The sequence below is a fragment of the Capricornis sumatraensis genome, chromosome 8 (assembly GCF_032405125.1).
Source record: "Capricornis sumatraensis isolate serow.1 chromosome 8, serow.2, whole genome shotgun sequence".
In the NCBI taxonomy this organism is placed as follows: domain Eukaryota; kingdom Metazoa; phylum Chordata; class Mammalia; order Artiodactyla; family Bovidae; genus Capricornis; species Capricornis sumatraensis.
Genome location: NC_091076.1, coordinates 11456020 through 11475716, shown reverse-complemented (window position 1 = coordinate 11475716; position 19697 = coordinate 11456020). Strand labels below are relative to the sequence as shown.

General features: G+C 46.1%; 2 pseudogenes; one reads left to right on the top strand and one right to left on the bottom strand.

The window, feature by feature from the left end:
* The first annotated feature begins 1552 nt into the window (after window positions 1-1552).
* Window positions 1553-2253, top strand: LOC138083434 (phosphatidylethanolamine-binding protein 1 pseudogene; annotated as a pseudogene).
* Window positions 2254-9008: 6755 nt separating this feature from the next.
* On the bottom strand, window positions 9009-19160 carry LOC138083433 (pregnancy-associated glycoprotein 2-like; annotated as a pseudogene).
* Window positions 19161-19697: the final 537 nt, after the last annotated feature.

The window sequence follows — 19697 nt, the reverse complement described above, 5'->3', positions numbered from 1 at the left end:
TAGACATGGTAAGTGGGCTTCTCATTGCAATGGCTTCTCTTGTTGCAGATGACAGGATCTATGGCCTAAAGTCTCACTTCTTGTGGCCCATGGGCTTAGTAGCTCTCAAAATATGAAATCTTCCCAAACCAGGGGTCCAACATGTCTCCTGCTCCAGAAGGCAGATTAGTAACCACTGGACCATCAGGGAAATCCTTCTGGGAGGAACTTTGAAATAAATCACTTGTACATGAAACCTTGAGTCATGGGCTACTTCTGGGGAGGTTGACCTATGATGGTTCCCTAATCAGGCAATTCCTTGACACCAGGACTGATATAGGTTCACTTCGCAAATGTTCCTACAGCATCTTGAAGCTGTTCCTGCCATATGGCTTTTTTCTTGCTTGAGTTTCTGAAACTCATACTAGACCACAGCTTCCAGAGGGCAGAGCTCTAACTTGACTCTCTTACAAGTCCACATGAGTAGGTCTTGTCTCCACCAGACTCTAATGTCAAAACAAGGCTAATACACAGACTTGTTATTGGGTTATGAGTGTTAGGTTACAAGCTGAACTGGCTGTAATCAAAGTCTAAATAATTTTGTCTTAAATGCAATACATTTTCATGCAATAATAGTTCCAGTCAGTCCACAGTGATAGGAACCCTGGTTTTTCTTGTTGAAAGTCATCTTCAACACGTGATAGTCACCTCTGGTCTAACATGGCTGCTCTAGCTCCTGTTATCATATCTGCATTCCAGAGAAGGGGAAGCAGGATATGTCCCTTTCCTTAAAGAGCATACTCAAAAGTTATAAAATTACTTTCACTCATTTCTCACTGGTTGCAATGAAGTCACAGAGGCATTTTGAGGTGAAAGAAAGGCTAGGAAATGAACTTTTTAGCTAAATGGCCCTAAACTGGGGTTTTAGTTACCAAATGAATGAGACAAATAGGAGTGCCTGTTGTACCCTTCTGATTCAGTGAAGAGGTCACTTACACTATGAACACATAAAAACCCCCAAATCTGAAAGTCGCAACATAACTAAGCTTTATTTCTCACTCACATCTGACTTTGGGGGACAGGGGCCCTACTCATCACACCCTTTCAGGGAGCAAAGTGGATGGAGGCTCCTTCTGGATACAAGGGAAGGGAGTGTGAGGCAAATTAGGATCTGATTCCAAACACTTCACTTGTAAGTGACATATCACCTCTACCAAATTCCACTGGCTGAAGTAACTTCCATGGTCATAGCAAACTTGAGGGTTGTGGGTACACAGAAGGGTGAGGGGAGTGATCCTACTGCAGAACATTCATTATCAGTAACAAGGGCCACCACCCTTCATCCATGTCCCTGTGCTTTGTTCTTTGGTTCTTCCCATGCTGCTCCTCCATCTCTTTTGGCCTGTAGATATAGATTTGGATAAGATCAAAAGAAAGGACATATGCTAGACTGTAAATCTATGGGGAAAACAAGAAAGGAAAGAAGGAAAGGCAGACTGCTGGGAACCTATGCTGCCCCGCTTCGGGAGTCCACCAGCCTCTTTCCCTGCTGTCCAACTCCCTCAGCTCTGTGATGCCGGGAGACCTCAGAAAGTGGCCTGGGCCCTTGAGCCTGCAGGAAGTGGATTAGAGGCTGCAGCACCCACTGCAGGTCAAATATGGCTGGGCGGAGGTCGATGAACTGGCCAAAGTGCTGACACCCACCCAGATTAAAAACCGGCCCACCAGCAATGCATTGGACGGGCTTGATTTAGGTTAATTGTACACCTTGGTCTTAACAGATCTGGATGCTCCTAGCAGGCAGGACCCTCAAAAACAGGGAATGGCACCACTTTCTGGTGGTCAACATGAAGGGCAATGACATCAGCAGTGGCACGGTCCTCTCGGATTATGTGGGCTCTGGGCCTCCCAAGGGCACAGGCCTGCACTGCTGCATCTGGCTGGTTTATGAGCAGGAAAAACCACTGAAGCTTGATGAGTGCATTCTCAGCAACTGATCTGGGGACCACAGTGGCAAATTCAAGGTGGCCTCTTTCTGCAAAATGTATGACCTCAGGGACCCCAGTGACCAGTATGTGTCACCAAGCTGAATGGTATGATTATGTGTCCAAGCTCTATGAACAGCTGTCTGAGAAGAAGAGGAGTGGGACACTGTCCCAGAGTTCCCAAACAGTGTTTCCCTTTAGTGATGCATGTAGATTTCTGCCCACACTCCCCCCAAACCACCCCCCTACCCAGCCACTCCCTGCCCGAGTCCTGAGCGGTCAGATTTAGGTTTAGGGTGACTTTTCTTTCCTTCTGCCTGCCCTGTATCATTCTAGGGGGTTTATGTTTTGGTCAAACTTGAACTGTGTTTTGGTGGGGGTTACTTTGCTACTGTGATGGAGTTTATCAAAATGTTAATGTGAGAATGACAACTCAGATTTTAAAGAAGAAAAAAAAATTCTGGTAAAAAGACAAGGTCTGCAATATTAGAACAGAGCATCAAAGAATCTTTAAGGGAGGTTGAAAACAAAGAAGAGATTGACTGCCTCTGCCTTTGTGAGCCCAAGTACAGAACTGTGTATGAAGGCACCTAATGGCATATGTTTTCACAGCCCTGTCTCACCAAGACAATGAGAGGCCGGCATGTCCACTAACCTCCAATGCCTCAGGCTGGTTACTGGGTATCAGTGTCCCAGTCTGGCTTCTGTATAGAGCAATACCAGAAAAAGCTACAGAGAGGAAGTTGCTTTGCTATTGAAGCCTGGCCATCTAGATAAGCAGCAGTTCTCGGTAAGAGATTATCCAGAAATCTGAAAGTCTGTGCTTGTTAACTTGATCACTCTTTGGTGTTTTAAAAAAAAAAAAAAGTCATTCTGGATGTTGCATTAATTCTGCTGTTTGCTTATAGTTAAATAAAAATAGAAACACTGTGTAGATTAAAAAAAAGGAAGAAGGAAAGAAGAAAATTAAGAATAAATATTGAAAAACATGTTTGTAATCACAATTTTGTATTTGTACAGCTTACATGATTTAAATAAATTTAAATTATTTAGGAATAAATTTATAAAATAAAAAATGGGAGATGAGCAGGAAAGACCACTGAAGTTTGATGAGTGCATTCTCAGCAACTAATCTGGGGACCACCGTGGCAAATTCAAGGTGGCCTCTTTCTGCAAAAAGTATGACCTCAGGGACCCCAGTGACCAGTATGTGTCACCAGGCCACAGGGATGATCCAGAGAGATGATATGGGGTAGGAGGTGGGAGGGGGGTTCAGGATTGGGAACTCATGTACACCCTTGGCTGATTGATGTCGATGTATGGCAAAACCAATACAGTATTGTAAAGCAAAATAAAGTAAAAAAAAAAGAGAGAGAGAGAGAGAGAGAGAGAGAAAGAGCAATTTAAAATATAAATGTATTCACTAAACCCAACAAAATAATACAGGCAGATTCTTTACCATCTGAACCACCAGGGAAGCCCAATAATCCCAATTTAAATCCTAGCTTGACCAGGGGCTTCCTTCATGGCTCAGACAATAAAGAATCTGCCTGCATTTCAGGCTTTGTTCAATCCTGGGTCAAGAAGATACCCTGGAGAAGAGAATGAGTACCTACTCCAGTATTCTTGCCTGGAGAATTCCTTGGACAGAGGAGCCTGGCAGGCTACAGTCCATGGGCTTCCAAAGAGTAGGACATGACTGAGCGACTAACACTTTAACTTTCTTTTTCATCAGAATCTCAAGCCCTAAGCTCTTTCCCCTACCTTTCATGCTGTGTAAACTATTTAGCACTGGGAGATGTGGAGAGATCTCTGTGAACCCAACCCAAGAAATTTGTAAAGATAAAGACAACTGGAAAAGTATCCTTTCTGGAGTATACTTAGCAACTTTGCAACTTGTGAGGCAGGTCACTGGAGTTTTGAGGCAAATAAGATGTGCATGCTTGGTGATTTGCTTCTGTCAAGTGTTGAGGGAAGTTAGATGACTGAATGTCTGGTTACTTGATTTCACAGCTGATATCATCCTGGGGAAAGAATGCTCATCAGATCAACACATATTTTTTCACTAAACAGCAGGGTTGGAAAGGTTTCTAAGGCCAACATCAGGTGTTTTTTACATCAAAGGTGTTCAGTTCACTCAGTTCAGTCACTCAGTCATGTCCTACTCTTTGCGACCTCATGAATCACAGCACGCCAGGACTCCCTGTCCATCACCGACTCTCAGAGTCTACCCAAACCCATGTCCATTGAGTCAGTGATGCCATCCAGCCATCTCATCTTCTGTCATCCCCTTCCCCTCCTGCCCCCAATCCCTCCCAGCGTTAAGGTCTTTTCCAATGAGTCAACTCTTCGCCTAAGGTGGCCAAAGTATTGGAGTTTTAGCATCAGCATCAGTCCTTCCAAAGAATACCCAGGACTGACCTCCTTTAAGATAGACTGGTTGGATCTCCTTGCAGTCCAAGGGACTCTCAAGAGTCTTCTCCAGCACCACAGTTCAAAAGCATCAATTCTTTGGCACTCAGCTTTCTTAACAGTCCAACTCTCACAACCATATATGACCACTAGAAAAACCATAGCCTTGACTAGATGGAACTTTGCTGGCAAAGTAATGTCTTTGCTTTTTAATATGCTATCTAGGTTGGTCATAACCTTTCTTCCAAGGAGTAAGTGTCCTTTAATTTCACAGCTGAAATCACCATCAGCAGTGATTTTGGAGCCCAAAAAAATAGTCTGATACTATTTCCACTGTTTCCCCATCTATTTCCCATGACATGATGGGACCAGATGCCATGATCTTCGTTTTCTGAATGCTGAGCATTAAGCCAACTTTTTCACTCTCCTCTTTCACTTTCATCAAGAGGCTTTTTAGTTCCTCTTCACTTTCTGCCATAAGGGTGGTGTCATCTGCATATCTGAGGTGACTGATATTTCTCCCAGCAATCTTGATTCCAGCTTGTGCTTCTTCCAGCCCAGCATTTCTCGTGATGTACTCTGCGTATAAGTTAAATAAGCAGGGTGACAGTATACAGCCTTGACATACTCCTTTCGTGATTTGGAACCAGTCTGTTGTTCCATGTCCAGTTCTAACTGTCGCTTTCTGACCTGCATACAGATTTCTCAAGAGGCAGATCAGGTGGTCTGATATTCCCATCTCTCTCAGAATTGTCCACAGTTTATTGTGATCCACACAGTCAAAGGCTTTGGCATAGTCAATAAAGCAGAAATAGTGTTTGTCTGGAACTCTCTTGCTTTTCCATGATCCAGCAGATGTTGGCAATTTGATCTCTGGTTCCTCTGCTTTTTCTGAAACCAGCTTGAACATCTAGAAGTTTGCGGTTCACATATTGCTGAAGCCTGGTTTGGAGAATTTTGAGCATTACTTTACTAGCATGTGAGATGAGTGCAATTGTGTGGTAGTTTGAGCATTCTTTGGCATTGCCTTTCTTTGGGATTGGAATGAAAACTAACCTTTTCCAGTCCTGCAGCCACTGCTGAGTTTTCCAAATTTGCTGGCATATTGAGTGCAGCACTTTCACAGCATCATCTTTCAGGATTTGAAACAGCTCAACTGGAATTCCATCACCTCCACTAGCTTTGTTCGTAGTGATGCTTTCTAAGGCCCACTTGACTTCACATTCCAGGATGTCTGGCTCTAGGTGAGTGATCACACCATCATGATTATCTTGGTCGTGAAGATCTTTTAGTCCCGTATAATATGGAGAGATTGAACTGTGCAGGTTGTCATGGTAACAGCTTGTTGTGTTACCCTAGGAGATAAGGTAAACTGACAAGAAACCAAAGGCCTTTACAACTCTCTTTGAAGTGTGATTTCAGGTTTGAAGTAGTGGCAAGGAAAGGATGGTTGGTAAGGGTGAGCAGGGGAGTAATCAGGGCCAGTGCTTTAGCTCCTCCTAGAGCCAAGAAAACAGAAGTGCCGGCTCAGTTAGGGTTCTGGTTATCTTCCACTAGGTCCTAGGTGAGGAAACAGCAATACGTTGTCTCTGCGGAGGGAATATAGATCAACACCTGTTCCTTTTCCATCTCAGGCCCAGTCTGATCCCCTTAGAGTGGGAAGTATCACCCACACAAAAGAGCTGCTGTCTCTGTACCTGTGGATGCCTCCCCACTTCCCAGGCCTCTCCACCCTGTCTCGGGCCCTATGGGTCTTCAGTGGCTCCCACGGTGGCCTTGCTGTCACCTGTGCCTGACCCTCTGACTTCTGTCCTGGGGTCTGAATCAAGGCAGAAAATCCAGGGTGTATATGCCTGGTGAGGATGCTGCACTGTCTTCCACGTGCTCTGCAAGCCTGGGCTCATGCTGTTTTATGTTCTGTTCTTTCCTCTCAATGTCCTATTGGAAGGATTTCTCTTAACACTGAATACTATTTTCAGGCAGTTGGTTGCATGATGGCCTGTCTATGCTGTGGACACTTTATGTTGAGTGGACTTTGGGATGTCTCAGATCTCCACTTTTGTTAGAGACTCTGAGGACTTCATCCTTGCTTCTTTATGTTTGTGGGTGCTTCTAATCATAGATTTACATAAATCTTACAAGCAAAATTGCTGGGACAAAAGCTGTACTTATATTTAGGACAAATCATCACCCAAGACTGTACTAATTTGCACTCTTACAAGAAGGGTTTGAGATCTTCCTTTTTCCTGTTTTTCCTACCTTTTCTATCTCTGAAGGCTATAAATCTTTGGTCTACAATTTGGAGTGGATAAAAGTGGAAGGAAGGTGGAGTAAGACTGTTGCTTTAAAGATCAGATTTACCCTCATGTTGGTGTCACAGGCTACAAATATAGAGCCTTAAGAGTAAGGAGTACCTTAACAGGCACCAGCTCCAGTCCTGGGCTTAGGCTGATCTAGGGTGATTTTTCCAGGTGATATCATGGTGGTAGCCATGCTGAGACCATGCGTGTCTCCTGACACGGATGCAGCACTGTGTTCAAGTGGAAGCATATACTAACTCATCCATTCATTTAATTAAAGTGTATTTCTTGAGGGTGGCTACATATCTATCACAAGTGTTGGAGCCAGAAGATAGGAGACATCTTTCCTCTGTACAATGGGGGTCATGCCTTCCCAGGGCTCATGGGGAGACAGTGAGCTAGCATCTATAATTAACCAGAGCAGTTATTCTTGCTTTTCTTGGTGATTTCTCACCAACAGCACCATTGTCTATGGTTCCATGGAGAAAACTTGGAGAATGAGTTTGACAAACTGTTCACTTGCCTCTCCATTAAGCCTGGTCCATGATATTTACTGTTAAAGAAAAATAACTGATTCTTCTCTCACCTTTTCCTTGTTTATCAGCTCTGCAACTGGACCTCTTTCACTCTCCACATGTCGATCATAATCCAGGGCATTCTCAAAGTGGCCGGGCACATATACCCGGGACATATGGCCAAGCTGCACACAGATAGTAACTGCAGGGTTTAGGAGTGTGTTTCAGGATCAGGGTGACAAGCCTAATGTCAACACCCCTCCTCTCACCCTATGCTAGCCTTTCCTTGTCTCCCTCAAGAGGAAGCCCTTTACTCCTCTGGCCTCCCATCCACACTATTGTCATTTTCTCCATCTGGCCCTCCTAGTTGGGAGTTGTCTCTTTATCTGTCTCCATGACTTGGAGGTGAGTTCCTAGCCCAGCTCTCTATCCCTGGGGTCCACTACAGCACCTAGCACATAGTAGGTGCTTAGCAAATTTGTACTGAATGAAAAGATGACTGTGTTTTCCACCTTATTTATTCTTTCCTGATTCTTCTCTATTCTGGATCTGACTCTGATCCTGCTGTCCCCAGCCTGGGCCTCTGCCTAGGGTCTCAAAATGAGAAAAAGTGATACTTCTCTCCAAAACTGGCAAACCATGGCAGCTTGAACCAAATAGTTTGTGACTCTGCCCGTGAAGGAAGCTCAGAGAGGCTGAGGGCTCTGTGCACCCTGGATTCCCCCATTTACATGAATAGCATCCTCCCCAGCATCACTGGAGGTCAAAGGAAGGCGCTTGCTAGACCCTGAGGAGGATGGCTCAGGAATCCACACGGGGCTGTCACTTGCAAAGTGGCACTGGAAAGGACAAAGCAGGTGTGGGAGGAAGAGAGCTGGTGACTAGGGTGGAGAAACAGAAGGGAACCATCTCAGTGTAAAGGGCCTTACCCATCTCTCCCTGCAGCAGAAGGTCACTGCCAATGTTCCTCCAGAATGGCAAGAATACAGTATAATTTTATTACCCCTTACCATCTCTCTGAATGAGGAGGTGGTGGAGTTGGTGGGGCACCCATAAACTCTTCCACGGTCTAGAACCTCTCCCTGACACTTCCTTTGTGGCTGCCTCTCAATCTCTAGTCACGTGATTCTGGAGTAAACTGTCAATCATATTTGGGGCAGGGTCAGGGCCACATGACCATGTAGGGCCAATTATAAGACCCCATGTCCTGACCAATACGACTGGTCCAGAAATGGACTCAGGATCTGAATTGGGTCAATCAGATCTCTCCCTGGAGCCCTGATGCCTTCTGAGTTTCTTTCCTTACTGACTAGATGCTTTAGAGATATAAAGCCCTGGGGCAGGCAGCTGCAGAGTCCTTCGGTAGGTGTAGAAGCCTGAGAGAAGGAAGTTGTCAGGCTAAGAGAATCTAAGAGAGAAGAGAAAGAGTGAGGGTGTCAAACTGTGAGCTGATAGCTTCTGATTTCTTGGGTCCAGTCCCTGAGATCTTTGGATCTTCTCTGGTTCCTATGTCCCAGATCCTGCATCCCCAGTATCCTTCCAATAACCCTCCCCTTTCCTTGAAGTCAGCTGGAGTTGGGCTCCCCTCACTAGTAGTTCAGACTTGATTCTAGGTCCTGCCCAGATACGATCTACCTCTGCCCAAAGAGAGGCACCCATTCATATCAGCATCATTGAGATGAATCCTTTATTCTTTACTGAGAATAGGGCTTGCAGAGCTTCAAACACAGTTTACCAGCATCCCTAGCAGGTGTGCACTGAGTTGAGAAAATGTGTGTTTGAAGTGGGCCTGACTGATTCCTGAGCAGCCACAGCATTTACACTGCAGGAGCCAGGCCAACCCTGCTGTTTCACAAACCGAGAAACACAGCCTCAGGAAGACGTCACCCAGGATCCAGGTCTCCGAGGAGTGCAAGTCCTCTGTGCCCCCTCGAATGCTGCTAATACAGACGTTCTGAGAACTCTGGGGAGATAGAAACACACATCAATCACCCTGGGCCACTACCTGCCACACCTATCGATATCCAGACCCGGCATACTTTTCGGTTTCATTTCCCTCCTTTGGTAAGAATCAAGTGGTTCTATCAGCACCTGAGGAAGTGGGGGACAGCGAAGAATAAGCAGGACCAAGACATGTGGTTGCCATGAGGCAGGTGGGTATGGGAAAGGAGGATTGGGAGTTTGGGATTATTAAATAAAAACTAATAAAGAGGATGGATAAACAACAAAGTATTACTGTATAACAATGGGAACTATATGCAATATCCTGTGATAAATTGCAATGGAAAACAATATGAAAAATACATATATATATATATGTTTGTATATGTATAACTAAGTCACCTTGCTTTGTAGCAGAACTTAGCGCAGCACTAAAAAATCAACAATACTTCAATCATTTTCTTAAAAGACCAAGAGTGGCCTGTAGTTCCCCTCATGCTCTGCTGTTTCTTCCCTTCTCACCTCCACTCACAGTTTACTTTGCAGAGAATGCCTGTTTTCTCTCTCTTCACCACAAACTGTTCTCTTCTTAAACATTTTTTATTTTAATACTTTGTTGTTTATCCATCCTCTATATGAGGTTTCATTTAATAAGCCCAAACTCCCAATCCTCCTTTCCCGTATCCCCCTGCCTCATGACAACCACATGTCTTGGCCCTTCTTGTTCTTGGGTGTACCCCACTTCCTCAGGTGATGAGGAGATAAAATTTGATTTTATATTGTTATTTTATAGCCAAATAACAATATCATGAACTTCAGGTGGACAGTACAAGGAATCAGCCATACATATACATGTAACCCTTCTCCCCCAAGGTTCCCCATCCAGGCTGCCACATAACATTGAGCAGAGTTCCAGGGCTACACAGTAGGTCGTTGTTGTTTATCCATCTTAAATATAGCAGTGCCCACAACTTGTTCTTTATACGGCACTCAGGAAGCCTTCCTGGACATACTCTTATCCTCCATGGCACTCTAGGTTGAGTTCAGTGACTTATCCCGATGCCCTCTTCATCTGTAGACCTCATCACCCTTAATGTGCCCCCAGCACCCCTTTGCACAACCCTAAGGGGTACCATGTTCGTGGAATCCAGTATAGAGTTGCCTAAACACAAGCAGGCTTCCTTATGCCTCCATGAGGCTGGGGGTTTAGAATTACTGAAATGTCTTCTTCTCCTTAAAGCCTTCTTTGAGCCCGCCAGCCTGCCCTGAACTCCCATAGGGAGCTGACATTAAGTCTTAACCCTGTGCCGGGGCTGTGCAGTCACCGTGCACCCTTTATTCACCTTAGCATCCAACCTCCCCGCAGAGGAGTCGGGTACCCCGACTCACAAAGGGGGGGACTGGGGCTTAGCAAGGAGAAGTTGTAGCCGAGGACTGGGGTAACCAGGTAGGTTAACATCCAAACCAGGACAACTGTGAGAAGGGAAAGGAGACTGTCAACCCCCATGGTGGGACGGCACACTGGGACTGTCCCCAGCCACCCTCCTTGTCACATGGCCTATTTCAGAGATTGCTAGAGCTGACTTTCCAGGTTTATCCATTTGAAGGCTTTGGTTGAACTGAAGACTTTTGAGGGCAGAGGACCTTAGCGTTCCCTTCTCCTTATGCCAGGTATCATGCCAGCACGGGATGGTGTCTCCACATTTCTTTCCAGAGGATAGATGTGCCAGACTGTCCTTTTCTCTCACGTGGTTGGTTTTGTGGGAGGCACTGGCCCAGCCAGAGTGGCTCAGCAACATCTGCAATGGTGTGACTTGGCCTGCAGAGGGCGCCCTCCTCCCAGCAGCAGCCCAAAGAGGATTCCTGCAAGTCCCAGATTTGAGAGCCAGCCCACAGGATTGGCCCCTCACCTGCCGAATATCGACTTGAGGGGGCACAGGGTAGTCAGTGCCGTTGATCGTGAAGATGAAAGGAGGCAGGGCCCCAATGCTCTGAAATGAAACCACGTGCTGTAAGAGAAAGAGGGAGGCTGGAGGTTGGTCCTGCTGATCCTTGGTATGCAAGGAGACCAGGAGTGACCCTGTGGCATGACCCTTCACCTCGTGATCCTTGGAGGCAATAGCATCGATGAGTTTCTGGATGTTGGTGACCACTCTACTTGGGCCAATCAGCAAAGAGGTCCCAATGTCCACAAGGGCCTGACATCCACCGGAACAACCAATCACCATCCCGTTCACAGAGATGCTGGGAGACAGTGAGACAAAGCGTGCACCAGGGTCACTCTGAGTCTCCCCCATGACTGTCCCCTCCCTGAAAGTCTCCTGAACAGTCAGGGCTTCAGCTCTTGCCCTGACTCTGTTTTCCTTTGCTCTGGTCATGTCACCTTCTTTGACATCCTTGAATGCAGTACTTGAAACTGCCAGGCCCTTTCACTCCTCAGGGCCTTGACAGGTTCTTGTCGCCCTTCCTAGAAGACCACCATCCCCTTTGTCTAGCTAATTTCTCCTCGTTTTCCAGGTTCCAGCTTAATTGCCACATTTTTAGGGAAGTCTTTCCCTTGGAGTGGATTAGTCTCCTGTCTTGGTCACTCTCTCTAGACTCTTCCTCACGTCTAGCATGCACCAAAGTGGTAATTCACTATGTGTGTGAGTCATTTCATGTACATATGCCTTACTAGATCTTAGGGCAAGTTTTATTCTCATTGCCTCGCTAAAGTACCTGGCACACAGTGGATGCACAATGTTTATTGAAGAAATGAATGAATAATTTAAAAAATGAATGGTGAACACCCAGAGACATGTATCTGGTTTCTGACCAATGATGGGTCAACCAACATAGTGAAAATGGAGGTTCCCTGGGGCAACAGATGCTTAGAGCGGTGGTGGGGAAGACACAGGCTCCCTGGGAGACACTGTCTCCCAGCACTGGTTCCTCGCCAGGCTCAGACACTGAGGCCCTGGCCAGGGGATGCCCAAGCCAGCCCAGACGACCTCCAAAGGACAGCTCAGTTTTTCTCTGAGAGTATCACATAGAATCTCCTCAATTATTGCCCCTTGTTCTCAGCTGCTTCTGGAACCCAGCTTCCTGATTCTCTAAGTCACAGCCCTTGCCCCACTGTGTGCCCAGTATGTGCGGTGGGGAGCTACGGTTACATGGGATATCTCTTTTTATGAGTTGCTCTCAGGTCTCAAAACTGCAGTCAACCTGTCTCCACTGGTGACTGACTAACTGACTAACTCCAACTGACTGACTTCTCCCAAAGGAGAACAGTTTTCCCCATTTTTTTCAGGACTTTGTATTTTTAACTGCCTGTTCTATATCCTGAGAACTCACTTAGTCCCAGTAACCTTGGACAGTTGGTCATTTTATCACAACCCTATGATGAAATTCATGTGATCCTCTTCACTCAACCCATGCTTCCTGCCTCACAGGACAGTGAGTACAGCCCTCCCCAGGCTGCCCAGTCCTCTCTGGATCATCTCAGGACCTAGTGAGAAGTCTCTGCAGGAGTCTGTGGTGATTATGAACCCATGGGCATGTGTCTGTGTTTATGCGTATGTGTATGTTTGTGTGTCTGTGTGTGTCTGTCTGTGTGTGTGTGTCTGTGTTTGTGTGTGTGTTTGTATATGTCTGTGTGTGTCTGTCTGTCTGCTTGTGTGTGTCTCTATCTGTGTCTATGTGTGTGTCTGTGTTTGTGTCTGTGTCTGTGTATGTCTGTGTATGTGTGTCTGTGTGTATATGTCTGTGTGTGTGTCTGTATGTGTGTCTGTGTGTCTGTATATATATGTGTTTGTGTGTCTGTGTGTGTCTATGTGTGTGTGTATGTCTGTGTATGTGTCTGTGTATATGTCTGTGTGTGTGTCTGTGTGTGTATGTGTATGTGTATGTGTGTGTATGTCTGTGTGTGTGTCTGTGTGTGTATCTGTGTTTGTGTGTGTGTTTGTGTCTTTCTGTGTGTATCTGTGTTTGTGTGTGTGTTTGTATGTGTCTGTGTGTGTATGTATCTGCTTGTGTGTGTTTATATCTGTGCCTATGTGTGCATCTGTGTGTCTCTGTGTGTTTGTGTGTCTGTGTGTGTATCTGTGTTTGTGTGTGTGTTCGCATATGTCTGTGTGTGTATCTGTGTTTGTGTGTTTGTATCTGTGTGTGTATCTGTGTTTGTGTGTCTGTGTGTGTCTGTGTGCCTGTGTCTGTGTGTGTGTATGTGTGTGTCTGTCTGCTTGTGTGTGTTTATATCTGTACCTGTGTGTGCATCTGTGTGTCTCTGTGTGTTTGTGTGTCTGTGTGTATCTGTGTTTGTGTGTGTGTTTGTATCTGTCTGTGTGTGTATCTGTGTTTCTGTGTGATCTGTGTGTGTATATCTATGTTTGTGTGTCTGTGTGCATGTGTCTGTATCTGTCTACTTGTGTGTGTTTGTATCTGTGCCTGTGTGTGCATCTGTGTGTCTGTGTGCATCTGTGTGTCTCTGTGTGTTTGTGTGTGTGTTTGTATATGTCTGTGTGTGTATCTGTGTTTGTGTGTGTGTATCTGTGTGTGTGTGTCTGTGTGTGTGTATCTGTGTGTGAGTATCTGTGTGTGTGTGTATCTGTCTGCTTGTGTGTTTGTATCTGTGCCTGTGTGTGCATCTGTGTGTTTGTATGTGTGTCTGTGGGGTGCAGTGTATGTTTGGGTGTTTGACAGAGTGTCTGAGAGCATGTTTGTGTCAGCATGTGTCCATGCACACGTGTGAGAGCATCACTTGGGGTGAACCTCAGAGGGAGAGGCTTGCCTGTCCATGGTTATCTGCCAGTACCCAACTTTGGTCACTGGTACCCAGTTGAGCTCTCCATTGTAGTCGGCGTGGTCCACTCCATCAATCATCCCCACGCTACCACTCTCCTTCTGGATGTCATGAGAAGGAAGAGAGGGGTTCTCTGGAGGAGAGAAATTGCCAGGCACTGTGTGAGGGCTGGGCTTGTCCACCCATCAGAGACACTACTGGAGTCCCCATTTTATAGATGCAGAAATTGAGGTTTAGAAGGATTGAGAACCCAACCAAAGTTGGTCACCAACCAATGGGTGGCACAAAAGAGGTTCAAAGCTGGGCAAACTGACTGGGCTTCTGAAGAGAGCCTGGTCCCCTCCAGTGACCTGAGTGCTCCCAGATCCCCTCAGGGTACACCATGCTGGAAGGGTCTGGCATTTTCCTTACCTAAACTGTCATTTTTCAGAAAAGTCAAGTCCTGAAGTCACCAAGGGCATGGGTTCAGGGGCACCCAGGGTCGGCTTCATTGATGTGTGACCTGCACCATCCATGATGTACTACCCATGAGGCCCCATATGCAACAGGCCCCTCACCTCTGTCACTCTGTCTTGAAATTCCTAATACTTGTTGAACAAGGGGTCCAACTGTTTCATTTTGTACTGGCTCCTGCAAACTGTGTAGCTCATCCTGGGCTCCCAGTGAAATGTTAGAAAGGAAGGAAATATTCCCGCAATCCCTCTCTTTTCTTCCATATCAAGTCCCTCAGAAAATCCTATTCTCTTTTCCTCCAACCCATTTCCTGACATCTATCATTGCTCTCTCTTCCCTCCATCCCCATGGACCAAGCTGCTGCCCTTGAGCCCACAAGCACAGTTGTGTTTCAATAAAGTTTTATTTACAAAAACCAGTGGTGGGGCCAGATGTGACCTTGGGGTCACAGTTTCCATGGGCTAGATTATCCATCAGGAAAAAGGTGGTCTGTAATTTTTTACGCAACTGCAAGCATCTTACAGATAATTTGAAGAGAGAGCTTGTCCAGCTCAGACTTATGTGCTCAAGTAGAAGGCAAAGACAGGCTCAGAAATGACACCTTGTTCCTCCAGGTTGTCAAAGATGGGGGTTATCTCTGGGGTGGAGAAGCTGGGGTAGCTCAAGCCCAGGATGTCATCAAAGGGCACAGGACTGAACCCGAACTCCTCCAGGCTCAGGCCAGATGGCTGAGCAATGCTAACAAGGTTGCCAATCTGTGGAAGAGGAGAGTGTTCCAACATCACAGTTTGGGAAGTGGGGCTGAGACATGTTGGTATGCCAATAGCATTAGAACCACAGAGAATAGCTGAGACCTAGCCTTGGCCTCACTTAATCTCAGATGGTGAGACCAAGTTGCGACAAGAATTCAGGTTCCATTTGTGTGGGGCTATGTATTTAATAACAGCTGCTCCTCTGGCAAACATCATCTGAATGAGTCAAGCTGACCTCATGCCTTGTGTACGTATGGGTCAATCAAGACTCAGGACCAAGCGGTTCCCCCTTGTGGGCAGAATGAATAGAGTGCAGGGTAGCCTTCTCTTTGGCATCACTATGATCTGATGACAGAAATGGACAGAATTCACTGAGGTGCGTTGTGGATTCTGCATCTGCCCAGAAGACAGAAGTCCATTATACAATGTCACTGGAAGGGTTCTTATGAAAACTCTGCCTGGGAAACACGCACTTGGGAATGTCTATTTGTGTGTGAGAGAGAGAGGCAGGGGCTGGAATACTCAGGTACTTTGGAGGAGGCAGGTCGTAGCTTTTATTAGATTCTCAAAAGCCCAATAGAGTGAGAAACCATTTATCAGGCCCCTCCCACATCTGTGACCCCTGCTTTCCCAGGCTGGATACCTGAAGCCCCAGACTTCCCCCAGAGGCCTCAGATCACTTTTATCCTCTCCCCAAACATCCCACCAGCTTGAGTCATGACTGGCCAGACCAGCTCTACTACTTACCAGATGCGTGACCTTGGCCAGGCCCTTACTCTCTACACTTCAGTTCCCTCATCTGTCTCATGGAGCTAATCATAATACCTGCTGCATGAGGTTGTTGCAGGATTAAACCAGTTATTTGCAAGAAAGTGCCCGGCACAGTCTGAAAATATGAAAGTGGGTGCTTTTTTCTCATCTCTCCCTGCTCCCAACAAAATGAACCTTGAGCTGCTCATGGGCAAAGGAGCTGCAAGTCCACACTCCAAGCCCCTCTCTGAGTTAGCCACTCTGGGAATTTGTGTGTCAGCAAGGGTGCTGTCTCCCTAGGAACAGGGTCCTGAGGGGTAAGCAGTGGTCGTTCCCAAGGCCAGTCCTGACTCAGCTTCTGTTGCCATGTTACCCAAACGGTGTCATAGCCAAGATCTGCGCTCATCCTCCCAGATACGTAGATGATGTTGAAGGACTTGTTTGTATACCGGAAGGTGGAGGACTCTTGAGGGCTGAAGGTAATATGTGTATCTGCAGACCCAAGAGATGAGTGTCTGTCAGTTGCCAAGAGTAGAGAAGGGGATGGGAAGGTGAGTACAAGATGGGGCGAGGGGTGAGTACTCATAACAGGCAGGACTGGAACAGTTGATGGAAGGCACCCACAGTTTAGATGAGCCGGTGTCAAAGAGGACCCAGAACTCCTTAGGGGGTGTCCCAGTGGTGATGTTACCAAAATAGGCTAGCTATGGGAGCCAAAGAGGGTGGGTCAGTGCAGATCTGGCTCCCCTCAATTCCCACACTGCTGTCTCCCTCTGGGTGTCACATGTGTCCTGAGATCATCTTCCAAATGCTATGCAGCTTACAGGCTTTGCTCACAAGGGTGTCTGCATTTGATCTGCTTTTTTTCCCCCAGTGCTCAGCAGCATGTGGGATATTAGCTTCATGACCAGGTGTTGAAGCAGCACCTCCTGCATTGGAAGCCCGGAGTCATAACTACTGGACCTCCAGGGAAGTCCAGTGACTTTGAGAAACTCTGCAGCCTCTTCTTCAAGCCCCAGTCTTAGTGCCTCCTTCACCATGTGGTCCTCCCAGGTCACCCCAGGCCACTCCCTCTAAACTCAGACCGTGTCCTATATATACCACACAGGTGGCCTTTCCATTTGACATGTATTTACTCTTTGCCTCTATCTAAGGGTGGCCTGTGCATATGTGAAGAGGAGGTAAGACTTTTTCTAAAGTCAATAACTATAAATATAGTGTCAGATTATTACATCCTCAAGTGCCTTATGGGCTCAGTACATTTTTACTGTTATCATTCTTGGATCTGCAGAGGATAAACTTTCTCTGCCTGAGGTTTCACCCTTGATGTGCAGTTGGCTTTATCTTTTGATTGGTTATAGTTCACCCTTTATCTGTAACTCAATGGCCCACTTCTTTCAGAAAGAACAATCTCCCTCAAACTAATATCTTTGGCACAGAAATGGGTGTTCACCAGCTAGCTGATAATGCTGGGCCCAGCCAACACAGCCCAAGAGTTGAGGATGAGAGTCCCTTCTCCTCTGGGAATGGCGTCCTTGTTCCCCACTCTTTCTGCCTCCTGCAGGAGCCCCAGCCCCAACATCCCACCTGGCACCTCCAGGTGAGCCCCAGTGCTAGGCCAGAGCACCAGGGGGCGCTGTGACGTACCATCCTCCGAATATACTCACATCCATTAAATTCTTCAGGGGGTGAGATAAGAATTTCTGGTCATGAGAGGAATTCTGGGACAGGTGATAAGCTTGTTCCTCCAGGAAATTGTTCAGCAAGTTTTTTCCATGAGAGTTTCTCGCATGGTCTTCATCTTCATTAGAGGGATTCTTCCACCAAGTGTGCAGAAAAGGAAACGAAGAAGCAGCAGTCAGCTGTCTGTGTTATAGTATGACTGCCGTACCTGGTATTATAATGGCACTGTATATTTTCCAGGCATTTTTATGAGTATTATCTTTTTATCAGAATACCATGCAAAGACCATGTCAGAGACCTCCATCTGAATACAGGTTCTGTTGTGTAATCATCAGTTCAGTCACTCAGTTGTGTCCAACTCTTTACGACCCCATGGACTGCAGAATGCTAGGCTTCCCTGTCCATCACCAACTCCTGGAGCTTGTTCAGACTCATGTCCATTGAGTCAGTGATGCCATCCAACCATCTCATCCTCTGTCATCCCCTTCTCCTGCCTTCAATCTTTCCCAGCATCAGGGTCTTTTCCAATGAATCAGTTCTTCCCGTCAGGTGGCCAAAGTATTGGAGCTTCAGCTTCAGCATCAGTCTTTCCAATGAATATTCAGGACTGATTTCCTTTAAGATTGACTGGTCAGATCTCCTTGCAGTCCAAGGGACTCTCAAGAGTCTTCTCCAACACCACAGTTCAAAAGCATCAAGTGTAATCATGAGTAAGCCATATGACCATTTGGAGTCTCGGTTTCCCTTTGATAAAAAGGTGGAATGTAATAATCCCCACTCCCAATGTAGAATGTTTTGCATGTTAAGTAATGTGATGGATGTAATGTTCCTGTTATATAGGAAGTCTCAACAATGAAAGCCTTTGCTGTGGCCATACCACTGTATCTTTCATAAGCTTTGAGAGGGAGTTAAAAGGGGCATCAATATCCTCTTTTTTACAGGGGAGGAATTTGAAATTTAGGGAGTCTGTGACTTGGCTATGGTCACACTGCTTCTCAGAGGGAAAGCAGACAAGAATTACCCCACCACTCTTTCTCCAGGGTTGAATAGAAGAGAGTGGTGAGAGAGGAAGCTAGAAGATGGGGAAAAAATTAGGGAAATTAAGAGGATAAAGAAGCAAGGAAGCATCAAAATTGAAAAACTGAAAGAAAACAACACAGAGAATTCTGAATGCACAGAGACATCGAAAGAGATGAAGAGATAAATGAGAGACATCAAGATAAAGACAGACACATACACACAAAATTAGAGAGGGAGGAGAGAGGAGACCTAGAAGCAAACGAAAGAGAAATGCTATTCCACAGAACCACACTTACAGTTGCATAGGTTGTGGACTGAAGTATTTCAGAGTGCCATCTAAACATAGATCATTTTGTGACTGGCACCCCCAGAATTGTGCAACTCTGCAGGCCTACCCAAGACCCCAGAGCCCCATGACACCCATAGCAAGGACTTATCAATAAGTGAAGGTTGAACTTTAAAACTGTCAAAGAATGATTGCATATTACCTCCTAACCCAGAAAGAGAGGTGATGACACTTACAGTCCCTGTACATACATGACTACACACTCTGAGAGGGTCACCAGCCCAAGGAGCCCAAGCCACTTCATGCTTCTTTCCTGGGTCCAAGTACTCAGGAAAGAGCAGGTTCTTAGCATGTAGTGGTGACAAGGAGCTCCTAGTTATATATGCTCAGATGTGCCCTAAATGTTCCCTTTAGGCCACAAATGGATTTGATAAAAATAGAAACCTCTCGATAAAATCTTTACCTCCATCAGTGTCCTTGGGGAGTGGACTTAGAGAATTCTCAGAATACAGAGAATTCTACTGTAATCTCTCCCTTGAGGCTTGGCTGGAAAATCAACCTGAACCACATGGACTCAGAGTGGGGAGATTCTTGCCACCTTGGAGAAAAGACTGCTATTAACATGATGAAAGTAAATGCTAAGGGCCCTGCTAGACATTCCTGATCCAATATGGTCTTCCTAGCAACTTCATGAGCAACTTCCTGCAGCATGCCAGGCTTCCCTGTCCTTCACCATCTTCCGGAGCTTGCTCAAACTCATGTCCATTGAGTCAGTATTGCCGTCCAACCATCTCATTCTCTGTCATCTCTTTCACCTCCTGCCTGCAATCTTTCCCAGCAT